This window comes from Poromitra crassiceps (assembly GCF_964638095.1).
Source record: "Poromitra crassiceps genome assembly, chromosome: 9".
Lineage (NCBI taxonomy): Eukaryota > Metazoa > Chordata > Actinopteri > Beryciformes > Melamphaidae > Poromitra > Poromitra crassiceps.
The window spans coordinates 20,511,657-20,532,190 of NC_139630.1; the positions used below are offsets into that span (position 1 = coordinate 20,511,657).

Sequence of the window (20,534 nt, forward strand, 5' to 3'; positions counted from 1 at the left end):
TTTCGAGGAGCTGCACGCCCCCTATGCCAAGCTGCGCCAATAGGACGCCCAGCTGCGGCAACCCCCTCGGCGCAGTTAGCGCCTGCGATTTTGCTCGAGCATAATTTGCACTTTAAGGTAATCAGTTCTTCCATGGCCCATGAACAACCTTTCTACAAATGTTTGTGGTGTTACATGCATCCATTTGAAAGGTGATTGGACATGCCCATTGTCATGCCTCCTTTTGGCCAGCAGGCAAGCACATTGGAACTATTTTCAAGCCAAAAATGCGTGTAGGGATATAAATATTATCTATACTGTAGTAGTAGTAGTAGTAGTAGTAATAATAATAATAATAATAATATAAATAATAATAACAAAAACAACAACTCATTGTAATGCCTTGCTCTGTAAAAAGGGCAAGCTAATATGATTGATTATTTTCAATGTTTATTATAAAACATTGGTTCTGGTCATTCCAATGCTTCATGTGGTGTGGTAGCCGGTAATGCAACTGTAGCCTAGTGGGCATCTCGTGCATGCTGCAGAATTTAAGACCTGGGAAAAGCCACCCGATCCACTCTCTTTCCCATCACGAAAGGATCGAGACAGGGCTGCCCACTTAGCCCCCTGCTGTTTGCGCTCTCTTTTGAGCCAATCCGTCAATCACCTGTGCTCTCCCCGATTTCTATCAATGGAATGCATCACCATATTTCGCTGTACGCAGAAGATGCACTCCTGTATGTTGACAATGCTGTACAATGTATCCCACAAATCCTCTTTTTGAACAATATGGTCAGCTGTCTGGGTTTAAAATAAACTGGCACTAATCACTGCTGTTACCGCTAAATCAGGCAATGAATCAGGCACATGTCCCTCCGTGGTCAAAAACTTCACATACCTGGGGATATACATTTTCTCCTCGATTCAAATGAGAGTCAAACATAACTTTGGAAACACACTGAACAAAATCTATTCTGATTTGGGTAGATGGTCCTCCCTCCCCAACTCACTCCCAGTTGTGTAGCGAGCGGAGTATCTTTAATCAAGAATAACATTATATCAAGAGTTAATTTCTACAGTTTCTACAATGTTGCCCCTTCCTCCTCCAACTCATTACTCGAATAACTTACAAACTGCTGTAACAGAAGAAGACAAACAATTCAGATTTTTCTGTCAGGTTTAATTGTGACAAACTGGGTCTCTCAGGCCAGTTTTTTTTTTTTTTTTTTTGTATCCTTTGTGGACTGACTCAGGGCTCTTGGTTGCGATTAGATCAATTTTGTTTCCACATAGCCCTACATTACAAAATAAAATAAAAATCTACCCACAAATTGAGGAAATCAACCAATAGGAGACAGCCACCTATAAACCCTGCCAGCCTCGGACATATAAATATGGGTAGACTCAGCTCTCAACTGTCAGAAGTCAAGCTTCACATCACCTGGAGATCTCACACTCTTTACTTTGCTGTCTTTGACAACAGCCTTTTAACGTCAACTCTCAATCTGTGGAAAGGTAAGAAGACAATATTCCAACATAATTCTCTAATATGAGGAAGACTTGTCCTTGGGATCCATCCAAGTAAAGACATTCAATATATTTTGTGATTTGTCAGAATTATTTTGTTCTAATGTAAGTATAAAATATGAAATAAATAAATAATAAATAAATAAATAAATAAATAAATAAATAAATAAATAAATAAATAAATAAATACAAAATGTTCCTGAACCAACATTTGTGAATTAATCCCCCCCCCCTCCATATTATTGTACTAAAGTGAGTTTTTTTCTGAGATTGGAACTGAGTTGAAATGTGTCTGATTTAGTTTGGTTCTTGTTTTTAGGATGAAGTGTGCCGTGGCCTTCGCTGTGCTGATGCTGGTTGTCCTCATGGTTGATCCTGGGGAAGGTGAGTAAGGTTCAGTTTTGGAACATGTATGACTTTATAAAATGTATAAAGTGAAATGTAACGCTATAGAAAGATAAAGTTATTAAGTGGATTACATAAAGTAAGGAAGGCATTCTATATCGTGCAACAACATAACTTTTGTTTACTTGCATTTATTCATGTCGGTATAAATGCTGTGTGCACAATGTTTAGCCATGGTAGCAGTTTAATGTCGTTATAAAGCACTGTATTGCAGTGTAAAGAGAGCTTCATTAATATATACATTATTTCGAGCATAATCAAAATGATAAAATGGAGGAACAATGTTATGATACTGATTTGCTCTGATGTCATGTGTTCATAAACATTTTTCTCTTTGTTAAATTTAGGTAGCCCTTGCGCTTGCCCTTGCCCTTACTATCCCTACTACTATGGCCAGCAGCATGACAACCATGGCCAGATAGGAGCCCAGCAGTAAGTTTCATCCTAAACTCACCCACTATCACATTATGATAACAGTGAGTCTTTAAAGTAATACATCAACTGTATCCTGTCAAATAAACCTGACTGTGATTCATTTCCTTCTCCACCAGGAATGGAAATGGAAACCAAGACCTTGACGTCAACGGCGGCCTGAATATGAGCTAAATCTTCCAGGATGCAACAAGGAGCCAGTATGATGCTATGCTTTTGGAAAAACAGAAGAGTTCGCTCTTATATTAAAGCTTCTGGCTCTGCAACAATTTGACTAACTACCATAGGATTCTCATGTCTCAATGACTCACTGCAGTGATGTTTTCATGTAAAGAAAAAATATGCCCCACACTGCCCTGATGAATAAATCTGCATTATGAAAAGTTAACACAACTCTCATCTGTGTTATTATTAAAGTGAATAAATTACTGTAATTTGATCTTAAGGTGATGATGAACATTGATATTCAATTTGTCTTGTGCTCTGTTAGTGTGTGTACTCCTTCCATTTAAGTTTTAGTTTAGATCAGGGGTATTCAATTAAAATTTGAAACGCTCTGTCAAACTTTTATAATTCTCAATAATTACCAAGTCATGTCACAATAGTAGCCTATAGGAGCTCACCTTACCATGTCACATGTCACAATAGTAGCCTATAGGAGCTCACCTTACCATGTCACATGTCACAAAAGTAGCCTATAGGAGCTCACCTTACCATGTCACATGTCACAAAAGTAGCCTATAGGCGCTCACCTTACCAAGTGCATCACCTCACAATTTGTGAACCATACAGTAAGAAGACTGAAATGAAGGTGAAGGCTCTTAAAGAGACAGACACCTGTTAGCTGCAGGTTGTTTGGAAGACAACACTGTCAAGGGAAAATGTTGTGACACACCACAGGAGAAGGTACCACATGTAGGCCAATAAAAAAGAAAAGAAAAAAAGTTTACTTTCTTTTTTCTTCTTTTTCATGAATACACAAGTTTAGGTTTTGAACTATCTATTCCAGTGGTTCCCAACCTTTTTACACCAAGTACCACCTGAGAAAGTAGTAGTAGTACCACCATATGACCGACGTTAAAATACAGTCTATTCAGCTATGCACAGTTCACGCAGGAGGCAAATTTATTCCAAATAACAGTATTTATTGTAAACAAACAATAAATATCAACTGTACAGTGTGTGTGTCTCTGTCTCTCTCTCTCTCTCTCTCTCTCACACACACACACACACACACACACACACACACACACACACACACAGCAAATTGGAACATTTTGAACAACATATCAACTGTACAGTGTCTCTCTTTATCTCCCTCCCCCTCTTTCTCTCTCTCTCTCTCTCTCACACACACACCCTCCCGTTTTGATCCACTTTAGCATCCCTCCTCGTCTTTGTTCACCACTTGTGTAACCATGCGGGGCGGGCAGGTAATTGTGCATGTGCAACAGGTATAGTGTCCGTCAGAAACAAATATTTGTTTCTAAATCTCAAGACAACAAAATAAACCTCAATTTCAGTGTTTGACTGACGGAGACCCTTCATCCACCGGTCATTTCCGGTCAGTCCCAACATTCCTCTCCGGTCCCCGCCCAACACTGCAATAGCTCCCCCCCATGGCCTGGTGGTCTCATTACGCCTCCTCCCTTCATTTCAATCCCTCTCTCAACCACTATTCTGCTACCTGTCCCTGTCTCTGTAGAAATCCCACATCTTATCCCTGTTCACATCTCCACCTTCTCTTCTGCCAGACCTGCTGCCTCTACTCATATCCCATTCCCCTTCATTTCCAACTGCAATAACCCCCTTCAAATCAGTAAGCAAATTAATAACAACAATCTTCTAATCATTAAACCCCTCCCAACTACCACTCCCTCTCCGCCTTGTACTAATTTCACCATTTCAGCTGGACTCTGGAATTGTCAGTCAGCAGTAAACAAAACACACATAATTTCATCCCATGCTCTCACTCAATCACTCCATTTTCTTGCCCTTACCGAAACCTGGATCATACCTGAAAACACTGCTACTCCCGCTGCACTCTCTTCTGCCCACTCATTTTCACATACCCCCCGAGCCTCCGCCCGGGGGGGCGGCACAGGACTACTCATCTCTCCCACCTGGACCTACACAGTCACTCCTCTCACTCACCTCTCCATATCTTCATTTGAGTCTCATGCAGTTGCCATATCCCTTCCATTTAAATGTTTCATTATTGTCATTTACCGTCCACCTGCTCCACTTGGTGTTTTCCTGGATGAAATGGACACCCTCCTCTCACTCTTCCCTGATGATGGCACCCCCCTGATTCTCCTGGGTGATTTCAATTTTCACACATCAATCTTGCAATCTTCCCCCTTTCTCAATTTTTTCTCATCTTTTGATCTCTCCCTCTCTGCATCACCCCCCACTCATAAAGCTGGCAATTTACTCGATTTGGTTTTCACCCGTTCCTGCTGCACTTCTAACCTTGCTGTCACTCCCCTCCCAGTTTCTGATCACCATTTTATTTCTTTTTCTCTCCCCATCACCCACCCACACTATATCTACCAGACGCAACCTTAGAACACTTTCTCCTACATCCCTTTCCTCTGCTGCCCTTTCCCGACTTCCCTCTGCTGAGGAGTTTTCCCTCCTCTCCACGGAGGAAGCTTCCACCATCTTCATGTCCTCTCTTTCCTCTGCACTCGATTCCCTCTGTCCACTCACTATCAAACCCGCTCGTTCCTCTCCCCCTGCTCCCTGGCTGTCCGAAGCCCTCCGAAATTATCGGACGGAGCTTCGGGCAGCCGAAAGAAAATGGAAGAAATCTCAGCACCCCAATGACCTCTCAGCCTATCAATACATCTTCTCCAAATTCACCGACGCAGTTTAATCAGCCAAATCATCGTTTTTCATCTCTGAAATACAGTCATCCGCCAATAACCCCAAAAAACTATTCTCTACATTCTCCTCTCTCCTCAACCCCCCCCCCCCTCCTCCTCCCTCCTCCCTCTCTGCAGATGACTTTTCTACATTTTTCACAAAAAAGATTGACGACATACGCTCTTCCTTCCCCCCTCCACCCTCCAATATCAGTTCTCCTGTTTCCCACCCTGAGTATCTGCCATCCATTTCAAAACTCCCTTCCTTCTCTACCCTTTCCTCTGAAGAAGTCCTCAAACTGGTTCATTCTAACCCTGCTACCTCCTGCCCTCTTGATCCCATCCCCTCCTCTCTTCTCCAGTCCATCTCTTCCGATTTATCCCCTTTTCTCACATCCCTCATCAACTCCTCTCTGTCCACAGGCATCATGCCACATTCATTAAAAACCGCTAGAGTGAAGCCCCTGCTCAAAAAACCCTCTCTTGACCCCACTGACATTAATAATTACCGTCCTATCTCCCTCTTATCATTCATTTCCAAAACCCTTGAAAGAGCAGTCTCCGATCAACTTTCCCTCCACTTATCACAAAACAACCTACTTGATCCCCTCCAATCCGGTTTCCGATCTGCCCACTCCACCGAAACTGCTCTCCTTTCCGTCACTGAGGCCCTACACACTGCTAGGGCCTCATCCCTATCTTCCGTCCTCATTTTACTAGATCTATCTGCTGCATTCGACACAGTCAATCACCAAATTCTTCTTTCCATTCTCTCTGATTTAGGCATTTCTGGTTCTGCACTTTCCTGGTTTTCATCTTATCTTTCCAACCGCTCCTAGTATTATGGCGAGGAGGTCTCTCAAAACCCTGCACTCTCATCACTGGTGTCCCCCAGGGCTCAGTCCTGGGCCCCCGACTGTTCCTGCTTTATATCAGATCTCTCGGCCATATCATCTCATCACACGGTTTTTCATATCACTGTTATGCCGACGATACACAGGTCTACCTCTCCTTCCCCCCCTCTGACACCCAAATCATGACTCGCATCTCCGCATGTCTCAAAGACATTAGTAACTGGATGTCCACTCACCACCTGAAATTGAACCTAAGTAAGACCGAGTTGCTCTTCCTCCCTGGAAAAGACTGCCCACTGACCGACCTCTTCATCTCAATAGACAACACCATTGTAGTACCCTCCAAAACTGTCAAAAACCTGGGTGTGATCATAGACAACCAGCTCTCCTTCTCAGCCTACATTTCTGCAACAGCACGCTCCTGTAGATTCTCCCTATATAACATCCGCAAAATCCGTCCATTCCTCACAAGAGAAGCAACACAACTCCTGGTCCAGTCACTTATCACATCGAAACTTGACTACTGCAATGCCCTTCTAGCTGGCTTACCTACCTCTGCTATTCAACCACTCCAGCTCATCCAGAATGCTGCAGCTCGTCTGGTGTTCAATCAACCCAAATTTTCCCACGTCACCCCCCTCTTCCATGACCTCCATTGGCTTCCCATTTCCTCACGTATTAAATTCAAAACACTTATTCTAGCCTATAGAGCAGTACACCAGACAGCCCCTCCGTACCTACAATCTATGGTCAGATTCCAGCCCTCACACCGCTCCCTCCGCCCCTCCACTAGTGCTGGACGCCTCACCCCTCCACCATTACATGTACTCAACAATCGCTCATCCCGTTCGAGACTTTTTTCATCCCTGGCACCGAAATGGTGGAACGAACTCCCTCCGTTGGTCAGGACGGCCGAAACTTTTCCCATCTTTCGAAAAAGACTAAAAACTCACCTTTTCGGTATTCCTTCATGAACTGACCTTTGTTCTGATCCTGTCACTGCCTTGTTTTACTGTTTATATTGTTCTGTATTCTTGTTGGTTGTAAATAACTTGTTGTACGTCGCTTTGGATAAAGGCGTCTGCCAAATGAAATAAAGTAAAGTAAAGTAAAGTAATCATTCACAATGTCCACACTGACCACGTGGATGGAAATAGGGGTCACCGGTGATTTGGCCCTCCTCAGATCCACAGCTAGTTCCTGTGTCTTTGTCACGTTGAGCTGCAGATAGTTTTTGCTCACACCATGTGAGATAGTTTCCAACCACAGCCCGATATTCCACTTCATCACCACTGTCGATACATCCAACTGTGGAGTAATCAGAGAACTTTTGGAGGTGGCAAGCCTCTGTCTTACAGTTGAAGTCCGTGGTGTAGAGATGGTGGAGAAGAAGGGAGAGAAGACGGTCCCCTGCAGCGCTGACCACTCTGTCCGGCACACAGCAAGTGAGCATGAGCATAACAGCCCCATTAAAACATGCTACCAATCACCACTCCCATATACAGTAAACAGCACTTGTTGGGCAAGTTACTTTCAAAATGTCATACTACATATTACTACTTACTTTCATTTGGAAGTATTAAGTTACTTTACAATATTGCTGTCTGTGTAGAGTAAGTCGTTCCATATTACACTACTTTTGCATTAGTCGCACCAAAATAACAACAGCAGAATGACGCCCTGGAACCATCCCGAAAAATAATTTCAACCATCTTGAAGTCAGTGTAAAAAGTCCACAATTCTAAATGTTATCGTTTTCCTTTGTGATTGTCATCTATATTGGTTATTTGCATAAAAACACACAATTCGATTAGGAAATTATTGTAGCTTTATTTAAATATATGCTTTGATAAAAAAAATAACTCAATCTATAAACATCAATGGGTCACACATGCACGTCACCGGTTTGAAAATGTATCACAAGCAGAGTGTCTCAGCCACACCAGATCCAGAACATTTGAATCTAGAGTTAACTGTATAATCCAGTATTCACCCCTTGGCAGGGAATTTCAATCTATTATTCAAAAATACTGGCATATTATAGAATCTGATCCAGCTCTCAAGTCCCTTGACACACCACCTTGGATCGTCTATAAGAGACCACCTAACTTAAGAAACCTGCTTGTGAGAGCCTATCTCCCACCTCCTATCCAGCCCCACTTTTTACAGTCTATCCCTTACGGTAACTACAGATGCGGCAACTGCACACAGTGTAACTTTACACACAAAGCCACCACTTTTACTCATCCATGTACAGGAAAATCCTTTAACATCAAAGGAGTGATAACATGTAAAAGTAATAATGTCATCTATATGCTCAAATGTCCATGTGGCCTCGCCTACATAACCACCAGACCACTTAAGACCAGAATCTCAGAACACAGATCCAACATCCGTAACAATGACATCAGAAGCCCAGTGGCTGTCCACTTCACACAAGCTTCTCACAATGTTTCTTCTCTTAGATACTCTGGCATTGAACTTGTTAAACACCCTGTACGTGGAGGTGACATCAACTCTCTACTACTTAAAAGAGAGGCCTTTTGGATTTTCACCCTGGACACTCGAGCCCCAAGAGGGCTGAACGAAGATTTTGACTTGTGGCCATTTTTGTAGTCATTTGTAGTCCTTTTGCAGGTGTGCTTGTAGGTGTGCTTTTGTGCTTTTGTGTGTGCTAATCTCATTATGTCCACATCGTAGTGAATATTGCTCTGTCTAGTATCTCTGTCCTGTGTCATTTTCTTCACAGCTGTGGTATCTTCATATACTTTTTTACTACTACCACAATTTTAAAGTAGTAGAGACCACCTTGTAATAGTTCACATCACACTTTCTTCTTAAATATTACATTTCATTATGACGGTTTATGCCTGATAGCCCCAGTTTATGTGATATTCAAGTTGTTCTGAATACTTCCATTATTGTCCTTTGAGACAATTATGTTTTGATATTGCCAGTTGCCATTTGATTATGTGAACAAGTGCACTGTATGTTTAATTTTATGTATCACATGATGTGTCAGGTGACCCCTGCGAGGGTACTTAAGGGGTGTGTCCCTACACTTCATTTATGTCTGAGGAAGGGCCTTGCCCGATACGTCACACTTTTTTGTGGTCGAATAAATATTTGGGAGCAGCTGTCAGTGTGCGGACTCTATTTTTATTACTTATCTGCACTTCGGTCCTGCACCTGGTTTTAACCCCTCACTGGATGTGCGTGCCTTTTTGTACTTTTTTTGCACCAAAATAACAACAGCAGAATGACGCCCTGGAACCATCCCGAAAAATAATTTCAACCATCTTGAAGTCAGTGTAAAAAGTCCACAATTCTAAATGTTATCGTTTTCCTTTGTGATTGTCATCTATATTGGTTATTTGCATAAAAACACACAATTCGATTAGGAAATTATTGTAGCTTTATTTAAATATATGCTTTGATAAAAAAAATAACTCAATTTGTAACTTGTGTTACTTGGCAAAGTCACTGGTATAATATTACTAAAATCCTATTGGTAAGTTATATTGCTAAAAGTAATACATGTAATATGTTACTTTTGTAATGAGTTACCCCTAACACTGGTAAACAGACCCATGGTAAAAGCCTTACTTCCAGACCTGAGTGAAGATAGTTGAATTACCTGATGGGATGTATTGGATTTTTATTTTTATTTTGTTTTCCATTACACATAATTTGTCCTCAATTAGCATCTTATTGAAATAGGTTTTATGTATTTCAAAGCTTTCAAACTGACATGAAATGCTTTCACAACACGCAGTGATGAAGAAGTTAACTGTTTCACAACCTTGTTATCTAAAATGCCTCATTCTTATGGCTTTCACAACATATTGCAGAGAAAGGTGATTTCCTGTGCATAACTGTCAAACAACAAACGGTCCATCGTCAATAAAATCCCATGGTCACAGTGATGTTTGCAGGCTGAGAAGAACTCATACTGGTGGTGATGGTCTGAACCATGGCCTACAATCAAACACACTTTAAAGACTGGTGGTGATGGTCTGAACCATGGCCTACAATCAAACACACTTTAAAGACTGGTGGTGATGGTCTGAACCATGGCCTACAATCAAACACACTTTAAAGACGGTGGTGATGGTCTGAATCATGGCCTACAATCAAACACACTTTAAAGACGGTGGTGATGGTCTGAACCATGGCCTACAATCAAACACACTTTAAAGACTGGTGGTGATGGTCTAAAAACACGATAAAAAAAAAAAAAAAAAAAAAAAAAACACGATTTCAGACGGACAAGCCCGTTTTTATTGTCACACGATTACACATCAACACATGCACGGACGGTGTTACGCGCAAATCAACCCCCCTGTACATGCGCGCCCCCCTATGTAAACAAACGCATTGGACAGACCTGCCCCCCGTAGTACCACATTTTAGCCGCCAGGTGTCATCTGGACATAAAAACACTGCTACATTTACAGGCAGGCAGTACGTTACCTCAGATCTTCAAATCTCACTAAATATAGACAGTTTTCACGGAACGATGTTGCTAGGGAACAGTTTGAAACCTAGCTTAATTCCTGTCAGTTATTGTATTAGCAAACACTGCAACTGGAAGGAAGCTAGGGACAATTTAGAATGGCAATTGTCAAGTTAAAACTGTCTAAAGTTGGATTGTAAAAACGTGTCTTTGTAATTAAGAAAATAAATAAATAAAAAATCATGACTTGACAAGTAGGCTATAGGCTACGTGCTGTAGACATACTCTGTTATAATAAGGACATGCAAAACACATTCCAACTGGGATTTGAACTCACGCCTCCCTAATCTGCAACATGGACCAGAAGTCAGCTCTTAACCCACTCCACCACAGAGACCATTAATGGCAGTTGGTGTGTTTTGCATTAGTTAAATCGTTTCTATGTGCAACCTTGCTCTCCCGTACGTGATTGTCCCCCCTGTCTAAACACCTCTCCTCACCTTCCACTTGTGTCTGGACAAAAAGGCCCCCCTGCAGTACCGCATTTCCACCACCATGTGTAGTTTCTCCCATGGAGGCTTATGTTTAACTGTAAAAACAGGTGCTAGTGAGATAGATAGATAGATAAATAAATAAATAAATAAATAAATACATAGATAATAAATAGATACATACATACATACATAAATAAATAAATATATAAATAAATAAATAACATTTAATCTCTAGGTCTCTTTAGATTGCCATAAAATGGACTGTAAAAACAGGTCAGTAAAATAAATAAATGAATAAACTAAAGAATTCATGGCCTTACAAGTAGGTAGACATACTCTGTTATAATAAGGACAAGCAACAAAGATTACAGGTGGGATTTGAACCCATGGCCTCCAAGTCTGCAGCATGGACCAAATGCTAACTCTTAGACCACTGTACCACAGAGACTTCTTGTGGCATTTACGCTGCTTTGCATTAGTTAATTCTCTATGTGCAACCTTGCTCTCCCATACATGATTGTCCCCCCTGTCTAAACACCTCTCCTCACCTTCCACTTGTGTCTGGACAAAAAGGCCCCCCTGCAGTACCGCATTTCCACCACCATGTGTACAAATGTTTCTCCCATGGAGGCTTATAAAAGAATGGAACCTCATCAAGTCTCGTCTGTACACACTAGCCCATTTAAAGGGAAAGCTTTCCAAATGTAGCCTATATTTAGGTTTTGAATTAATTGGAGTACCAACATTTCATCTCTTGCCAAAGGATGGACTGTAAAAATAGGTGTTAGTAATCAATCAATCAATCAATCAATCAATCAATCAATCAATCAATCGACTAAAGAATGCATGGCCTTTCAAGTAAGTAGACAAACCGTTATAAAGACATGCAACAGACAGTGGGATTCGAACCCAAGGCCTCTGCAGCCAAAAGTCAGCTCTTAAACCACTGCACCACAGAGAGCTTTGATGACTGTTGCTGTCTTTTGCATTAGTTAATTCCTCTCTATGGGCAATTCTGCCCTCCCATACATGCTTGTCCCCAAGACCTCACATCTCTTCCACTGTCTATGTGTACGCCTCATGCAGAAGTGTCCCCTGCTGTACCACATTTCTGCCACCAGGTGACTGGGAAAACCAAACACCTTGCTCTAGTCTTCCTAGTTCCTCTTTATTGGGGTCACAATATGACCGTAAGTGGTCATTTTGACGTCAAGATTACAAGCTCTCTGATGATAAATTCCTCAATTGGGAGATTCATGCATTTATTGTGTTAATATCCTTTAGAAAGACACTTAATGTGAAGAGGCAATTTTTTCTATTCTGTACAGGCACAATTAGATTGACCACACCTTGTTGCAGGTTGTTTCTCACAATCATCATGCTAACCATGTCTGTCTCTTTCATGTATTGCATGTGTGAGAGAATGCAACAAGCAAAGGTTCTTGAAATAACATGTATTAATGGTTGGTAGACTGATCAACAAGGAATAGGCCTACATGTGTTTTGCTTGAAAATAATAGCATTTCAGCATCTGTCACTAACTAGATTAAAACCTATAGGCTATCTGTTTTGTTTCAGACAGCCTTGTGACTTGCTTTGAACACAGAAAGAAAGAAGGAGCCTGCCTGCATATCAAAATGAGGCTAATAATTGCATTTAACTTGTTTATTTAAAATAGTACTTGACCAAATAGAAAACAACAGAATATTGACGAAAAACCATTTTGACTCTAGCACAAGTCTGGGTAAGGAATGCTTATGAAAGATTCTGAGGCCTTAGTAGAAGCTTAATGTTGAAGGCAAGGCAAGGCAAGGCAAGGCAAGGCAAGGCAAGGCAACTTCATTTAATGCCAAAAACAATTCAAAGTGCTTTACAGAAATAGAAGAGATAAAACAATACAACAATGGAACACATGAAATTACATCAGGAAAAAAATTACAATCACAGTAAAAAGTGACAATAAAAAAGAATTGAAGTTGAAGAATACTGTCTGACGAAGAGCTGTTTGGCTCGAAACGTTACCACTGCACTTGGTGCAATAAAGCTATCAAAAAGGAGTCCTTTTAGTGTGCGAGCGATTTTTTCATTTGTTTCACTGTTATATTTTTTCGTCTCAGCACCTACCCGAAGTCTCGGTCCTTGGATGTGCATGTTTTCATCTATTTCAAGTTGAAGAATACAACATGAATCTCCTGGTAATTCAACGTATTAGCAAGATACACCTGGGTGTATTCATTCTAACAAAGCTTGTTTGCTGGTCGGACAAAACTGCCTCCCCACCAAGCCCCGCCCCCGCAGCAGACATGTGCAGACTCGAGTTTGCCAATGAGTTTGCTTCAAGTAAGTCAAGACAGGCAGATTCAATGGTGGAGTGCATGCGCCCCCTAGTGGATGCATGCATTTACACAGGGGGGGCACGCATGTACAGGGGGGTTGATTTGCGCGTAACAACGGCCACAACACACACATGCTGACGGTGGCCGGTGAAATTTGTCCTCTGCATTTACGACGAGATACCCCACCTGGGCAGTAGGCACTGAGGATATGGGGGGGAACACAACCACAGCGCCCACAGTGCCCCAGGCGAGAATCGAACTCAGGACCTTCTGACTGTGAGGCGACAGCTCTACCACTGAGCCACCGTGCCCCCCTGTCTGAACCATGGCCTACAATCAAACACACTTTAAAGACGGTGGTGATGGTCTGAACCATGGCCTACAATCAAACACACTTTAAAGACGGTGGTGATGGTCTGAACCATGGCCTACAATCAAACACACTTTAAAGACTGGTGGTGATGGTCTGAACCATGGCCTACAATCAAACACACTTTAAAGACGGTGGTGATGGTCTGAACCATGGCCTACAATCAAACACACTTTAAAGACGGTGGTCTGAACCATGGCCTACAATCATAGACGGATTATGACTTCACGGGCCCCTGGGCATGCCCCCCTCACGGGCCCCCCCTCACAGCGCAAAAAAAAAAAAAAAAAATTTGCCCCCCGATTTTTTTTTATCCAGAATGCAACTCGGGCAAGTTATCAGATATCTGCACTGATTGCAAAGGGTGGACAGCTTTTTCATGTGGTGACTTTGTGAAACAGTGTCTGAATGTGGCTGCAGATATACTGTGTTCACTCCTGAGATTGCATCCCTGCAAATTGTCATGGCAAATTGTTTACAAAAGATGAACAATAAAGCTGATTTTCAAAGTACCTTGAGGATTTTTCAAGTTGTGAATTAAGTCAAATTTCTCTCTTGATTACAAAGGTGGAAAATACAACTGTTTTTAACTGGGTGTTTACTGATTAAATGTTTAAGCTCCCCACAAATGCAGATGTTTTATTTTAAATATATATAACCAATTGCAAATTATTACAATTACCAAACAGATAAAAAGTAGATTATTATATTGAAATGTTATTTTAGATTTAGAATGTTAATTTTCTATAAAACACAATACATTTTAATGTAATTCCACAACGTTTATTTTTGGCCCTCGGCCCTCCACCCAGATTGAGTTTTGGCCCTTCATGGGAAAGAATTTGGGCACCCCTGAGCTAGAGTCTCTTCGCAGGCCGCCTGCGAAGTGAGCTCAGGGGCCCATAAGCTAGAGTCTCAGCTGCGAAGTGAGCTCAGGGGGCCCATAAGCTAGAGTCTCAGCTGCGAAGTGAGCTCAGGGGCCCATAAGCTAGAGTCTCAGCTGCGAAGTGAGCTCAGGGGCCCATAAGCTAGAGTCTCAGCTGCAAAGTGAGCTCAGGGGCCCATAAGCTAGAGTCTCAGCTGCAAAGTGAGCTCAGGGGCCCCAGGCGGCCTGCGAAGAGACTCTAGCTCATGGGCCCCCTGAGCTCTCGGGCCCCTGGGCGAGTGCCCGGTATGCCCGTTCAGTAATACAGCCCTGCCTACAATCAAACACACTTTAAAGACTGGTGGTGATGGTCTGAACCATGGCCTACAATCAAACACACTTTAAAGACGGTGGTCTGAACCATCCCATACAGAAATGTAATATATGTACATATATGGGATTGACATATATTGGATATATGTACATATGTTGCAAAAACATATATGTCATATATGTGTAAAGCATGTATGAAACCTATTAGGAATTGGCCGCTTTTCATATATGACATATATGTCAAATTCATATAAATATGTATGGAAAATACATACATATGGATATATGTCACATACATAATTATTTGTACATATAACATATACGTGTTTTTTGTAAATGTGTCATATGCAAATTACACATATATGCGCAACATGTTCTCTTTTTGTATATGTCATATATGTCACTAACATATATGTGTCATATTATCTAACATTTATTTAGGATATATGAGATCTCAACGTATGTACATACGCTATAAAACCATATATGTCATATATGTGTAAAGCATGTATGAAACCTATTAGAAATTGGCCGCTTTTCATATATGACATATATGTCAAATTCATATAAATATGTATGGAAAATACATACATATGGATATATGTCACATACATAATTATTTGTACATATAACATATACGTGTTTTTTGTAAATGTGGCATATGCAAATTACACATATATGCGCAACATGTTCTCTTTTTGTATATGTCATATATGTCACTAACATATATGTGTCATATTATCTAACATTTATTTAGGATATATGAGATCTCAACATATGTACATACGCTATAAAACCATATATGTCATATATGTGTAAAGCATGTATGAAACCTATTAGAAATTGGCCGAATTTCATATATGACATATATGCCAAATTCATATAAATATGTATGGAAAATACATACATATGGATATATGTCACATACATAATTATTTGTACATATAACATATACGTGTTTTTTGTAAATGTGGCATATGCAAATTACACATATATGCGCAACATGTTCTCTTTTTGTATATGTCATATATGTCACTAACATATATGTGTCTAACATGTATTTTGGATATATGTAATAGAAACATACGTGCATAGGCTATAAACCCATAGATGTCATATATGTGGAAAATATATATAAAACCTATTATGAATTGGCCAAATTTCATATATGACATGTATGTCAAATTCATATAAATATGTATGGAAAATACATACATATGGATATATGTCGCATACATAATTAATTATACATTATAACATCTATGAAAAAAACATTTACAGTGATATGCAGTAAATTCAATTTCTTTATTTAAAAATATAAAAATATAAAACAATACAAATTGTGCCATACATCAACTTTGTAAGACAAACTGAACCCAAGCAGTGAGAGCGTTGACTATCGGACTGAAAACAAATCTTGCCTGAGATGACAAGAGGGTGGAGAGGCGGGCCATATTGTCCATGACTTGATTTGACAGTTCTGGGCACTGGCTTTGTGTTCTGCCCCCAAATTGAGCATGTCTTGGCACTACACGAGTAGGTTCCAGGACCACCAGTCATTTTTGGGTTCAGCTTGACTTTAACAAAACAGTGCTTAACATGAACACTTTTCAAGGAGTTAACAAGAAAATTCAACATTACTTTTTATCTAAAAACATTCAATGTAAACAGATTCTTATTTTTCTTTTCTTTTACAGTAAAGTGCTTGAAACATGTGAACAGTAGATGTCCATGTACATATTGTATATATTTACTCGATTTGATTGCACTTGCAACTTTGCGATTGTCTTTAGTTATCTTCCTACTTCTTATCTCTGTATATTGATGTGACCACTACGCTGCATACAGACACTAAGACAAATTCCTCGTATGTAACTTGCATACTGTGGCAATAAAAGTGATTCTGATTCTGATGTCCAGGTCAGGACTGGGAGGGACACATTTGTTCAGACTCATCTCCAGATGGCAAAGTACCCCATAACACAAACACACAAACAAAAACACACACACACTCCTTGTGGGGACCTCTGCTCTAACAAACTCCTTCACTTACTGAACACAAAACGTTAATAAAATAAATATAATTAAATAAAAAGGGTGCAGGAAAGTTTCAAAAATACCTTTAACAATGGGGGTGGGGGGGCTCCGACGGAGGTCTCCAGGTTGTGCAATTCTGGTTGGGCGAGGAGGGGAGTATGGGGCAAGGGAGAGCTTTGTTTGGTGGTGGAGGGTTGTCGATCTTTGGGAGGACTTCAGTGGAGTGTCTTTCTGGTGTAAATGAAGGAGAGAGTCAGATGGAGATGTGTTTCAAAAATCAACTTTGTGATTCACCTGCCATACACATTTTCAATTAAAAAAATACCATACTTTAACCAGACCTTGATTTGTTTTGAAGATTTTGTCTGGTGTTCAATATGATTTAGACCAGGGGTGGCCAAACTTTTTTGGTTGTGTGGATACAGAAAAATATAAGGAGCGTGGGTCAAACAATATTAAGGCTGGTTTCACACCGGCGACCCAAGCCTTGCCTATGCCTTGCCTTTACCCACGCTTTTTAATAGGCGTCCGTTTTAGTCAACGAGGCTGTGTACACCGGACGCCTGAGCGTGAACCCTGCGTGTACCCACGCCTTGCCTATGCCTTGCCGATTTTATCGAATAGGCGAGAGTTCTATTTTCACGCCGACAAGGCGCGTGCAGGCAGGCTTTTCTGTCAAGCCATGAAAGAAAAACGCGACAATATCCGTGGGAACTGGCAAAGTCAACTGAATTTCAAAATAAAATGGAGTTTCTACAACAGTATTGAGCAGAGAGAGAGAGCGAGAGAGAGATTGACGGGTGGCTATCACGTGGGGCTTTCTCCCTGTCGGCAAACAAATCTTCATGAGAGAGAATAGCGACCGAAGAAGCAAGATGGACAATGTTGTTGTGCCAGCACATATTCTTGCAAGATCACCTCTCTAAAATGTCCGACTATAGTCAGACCTGGTTATACATATCCAGCATCAATAGAACATTAAATATATCAGATTTATTTTACCTAGAGGCTACCCATGACAATTCTGGACAACACGTGAAAAAATACAGTCGGGAGAGAGGAGAGGCGCTTGTGACTCGGCTCCAGGTTCGGCGTGCAAAAGGCGTGCGGTGTGATCGCAAAAGCGTGTAACAGGTTCACGCCCTGCTCGGCGTAGGCGTGGGTTGAGGCAAGGCAAGGCGTGGGTCGTCGGTGTGAAACCAGCCTAAGCGTGGCAGTTTTCAATCTGTTTAGACTGAAAGCGGGGGGATAGACCAGAAAAACCTTGTGCCCTAAAAAAATGTATTTCCACCTAAATAAATATATTACACATTTTTGTATTGATGTGCTCACCTATTACAATGGGTATTTCTGTATGTTTTCAAATCTTTTCCTGTGCCAACAGGTTAAAGGTGAATTTCGTTTTTTTACACCACGGTCCTCATTTCCAGCTTGAAATATTATGTTTTACTCACCCAGATACCTTTGGTTTCATTCGGATGCCCACAGAAGATCTGTCGCACCGAGTACACTCCTCAAACAGGCTATAACGGGAGCATACGGGGCAAGCTCCATGCACTCTGTAAATAACACTTCTTCTGTCCATTCTTCTGTCCATATCCTATATATATATATGCAAAATACGATAGGGTCATCGCAACTGGCCCACCTTTACAGGTACTCTGCCCTGCACCATCTGTGAGCCAGTGGCATCGCTCTTTCCTCTCCTTCCTCCTCCTTTCAGGCACCAGCGGGACTGTGCTAGGCAGGGGCGTCCTCATCCCTGAGCCAAGTCTGGACTTGGCCGCCTACCTCCACTGGACAAGAGTTGAGTGGCTACAGCAGGTCATCAGATGGGCACCCTCCCTTCTAGATGTTTCGTCAATTTAAGATATGGACCGCGGCGTGACAGAAAAAGTGTTATTTACAGAGCGCATGGAGCTTGCCCCGTATGCTCCCGTTATAGCCTGTTTGAGGAGTGTACTCGGTGCGACAGATCTTCTGTGGGCATCCGAATGAAACCAAAGGTATTTGGGTGAGTAAAACATAATATTTTAAGCTGGAAATGAGGACCGTGGTGTAAAAAAACGAAATTCTCCTTTAAGACAGAGATAATTTCACCAACATTCAGTATGAAAAATGTAAAAACAAAACGCCCCAAAAAATGAATAGATCAGGTCAGGGTACTCAAGTAACCCAATTGTTTTACATGGGAAAAACAAAACATTTGTTTTGCTTCTTTCTTTTTTTTTTCGTTTTTCTGTTTCCGTTTCAAACTTTAAAATATAAAAACGAAAAAAAAGCTTCACCTGCAATTTTGTTGTTGTTTTGTTGTTGCTAAATTCATGGCAGGCCACTTAAAAACGGGCAGCGGGCCGTAGTTTGGCCAGCCCTGATTTAGACAAATCTTCCCCCATCTTTCCCTTAAAGGTCACATGTACAGATGAAGATTGTTCTTCACAACCACACATTTCAGAATGTGAGATGATTTGCAGGGTTCCTTCCTATCTATGAGATTTATAGATAGCATTCAAGTGTGTGTGTGTGTGTGTGTGTGTGTGTGTGTGTGTGTGTGTGTGTGTGTGTGTGTGTGTGTGTGCTTGCGTGCACAGTGTACCTAATTCGATGTCTTCCATTCGAATTCTGTGAGGCGTCGGAGAAAGATTGTGGCGCGAGAATTCATTGCTGACGTCTTTCTTTTCACCACTGCTCCTGTCCTCCTGCTTGTGCCAACCTTGGCCGTGCATTTGCTTCCCTCCTCTGGGTTGATTCTCACAAAGAATCTGCAACACAAAAAAACAACAAAAATTTAGTTCTTCATACATTTATTGACCCACTTCATTGATTTTGCTTTTTTCCCCCTGAACTGATACAGTACATGCGTCCTAGTACTCCACAATGGGACACCACAAGGAATCAAGCTCAAATAATTTATAAATTTTAACCACTTACAAGTACAGTACATTGGACATAATAGTATAGCAAGAGTTTCAAGATTCATAAAAGATATACCATGCTCATGTGAAAGGAAAACTTTGGAAGCCTGAGTCCAAGGACACCGGAACACAGAATAAAGGCAAAACATTAATTTTGAATTCGTTTTGACCCAGAGGTGTGTCTTCGTCAGAGTCAAGACTCTTAATGAAACGATAGTCATACAATAAATTCATATTTTGCCTTCATTCCGTGTGCTCCGGTGTCTTTGGACTCAGGCTTCAGAAGTTTTCCTTTCACATGGTTGCCCTGCCTTGCTAACGCCAAATAGGTTTGCCCTTGTGACCTTGGCTGAAGCACATTTTTCTTCTTCCGTCATCAATATTCCATGCTCACCTTTGATCAACTCCAGTGTTGCACAAGCCGACTCCTCCTACTCGACGTTGTAGATGTAGTTGTATGCCACTTTTCCCTCTATGCTGACCATCCACTGGTCAGCAGACAGTAGTGTCCTGCCTGAAATATACAAACCCAAGTTAATTTATTTTTTATAAAACAAAAATATGAAGAAAAAACATATACAGTACATCAACACTACACTTTGTTTTTGCTTACAAGTTTAAATAAAAAATCCAAGTTGAAAAAACAAACAAAAACTAAGAC

The 20,534-nt window shown here is 41.1% G+C and overlaps 1 protein-coding gene and 1 long non-coding RNA gene across 2 annotated transcripts in view; both read left to right on the forward strand.

Annotated features, from left to right (window-relative positions):
* The window catches only part of LOC310782428 (exostosin-1), a gene marked incomplete at both ends in the record, with an annotated part of 539,881 nt that overhangs the window by 363,323 nt on the left and 156,024 nt on the right, over window positions 1-20,534 (forward strand). The gene's annotated exons all lie outside the window — the stretch shown is intronic.
* Window positions 1,409-2,750, forward strand: LOC310782731. The gene is made up of 4 exons (XR_014553044.1): window positions 1,409-1,497; window positions 1,829-1,893; window positions 2,262-2,346; window positions 2,466-2,750. It is a non-coding gene; the product is annotated as an uncharacterized lncRNA (long non-coding RNA).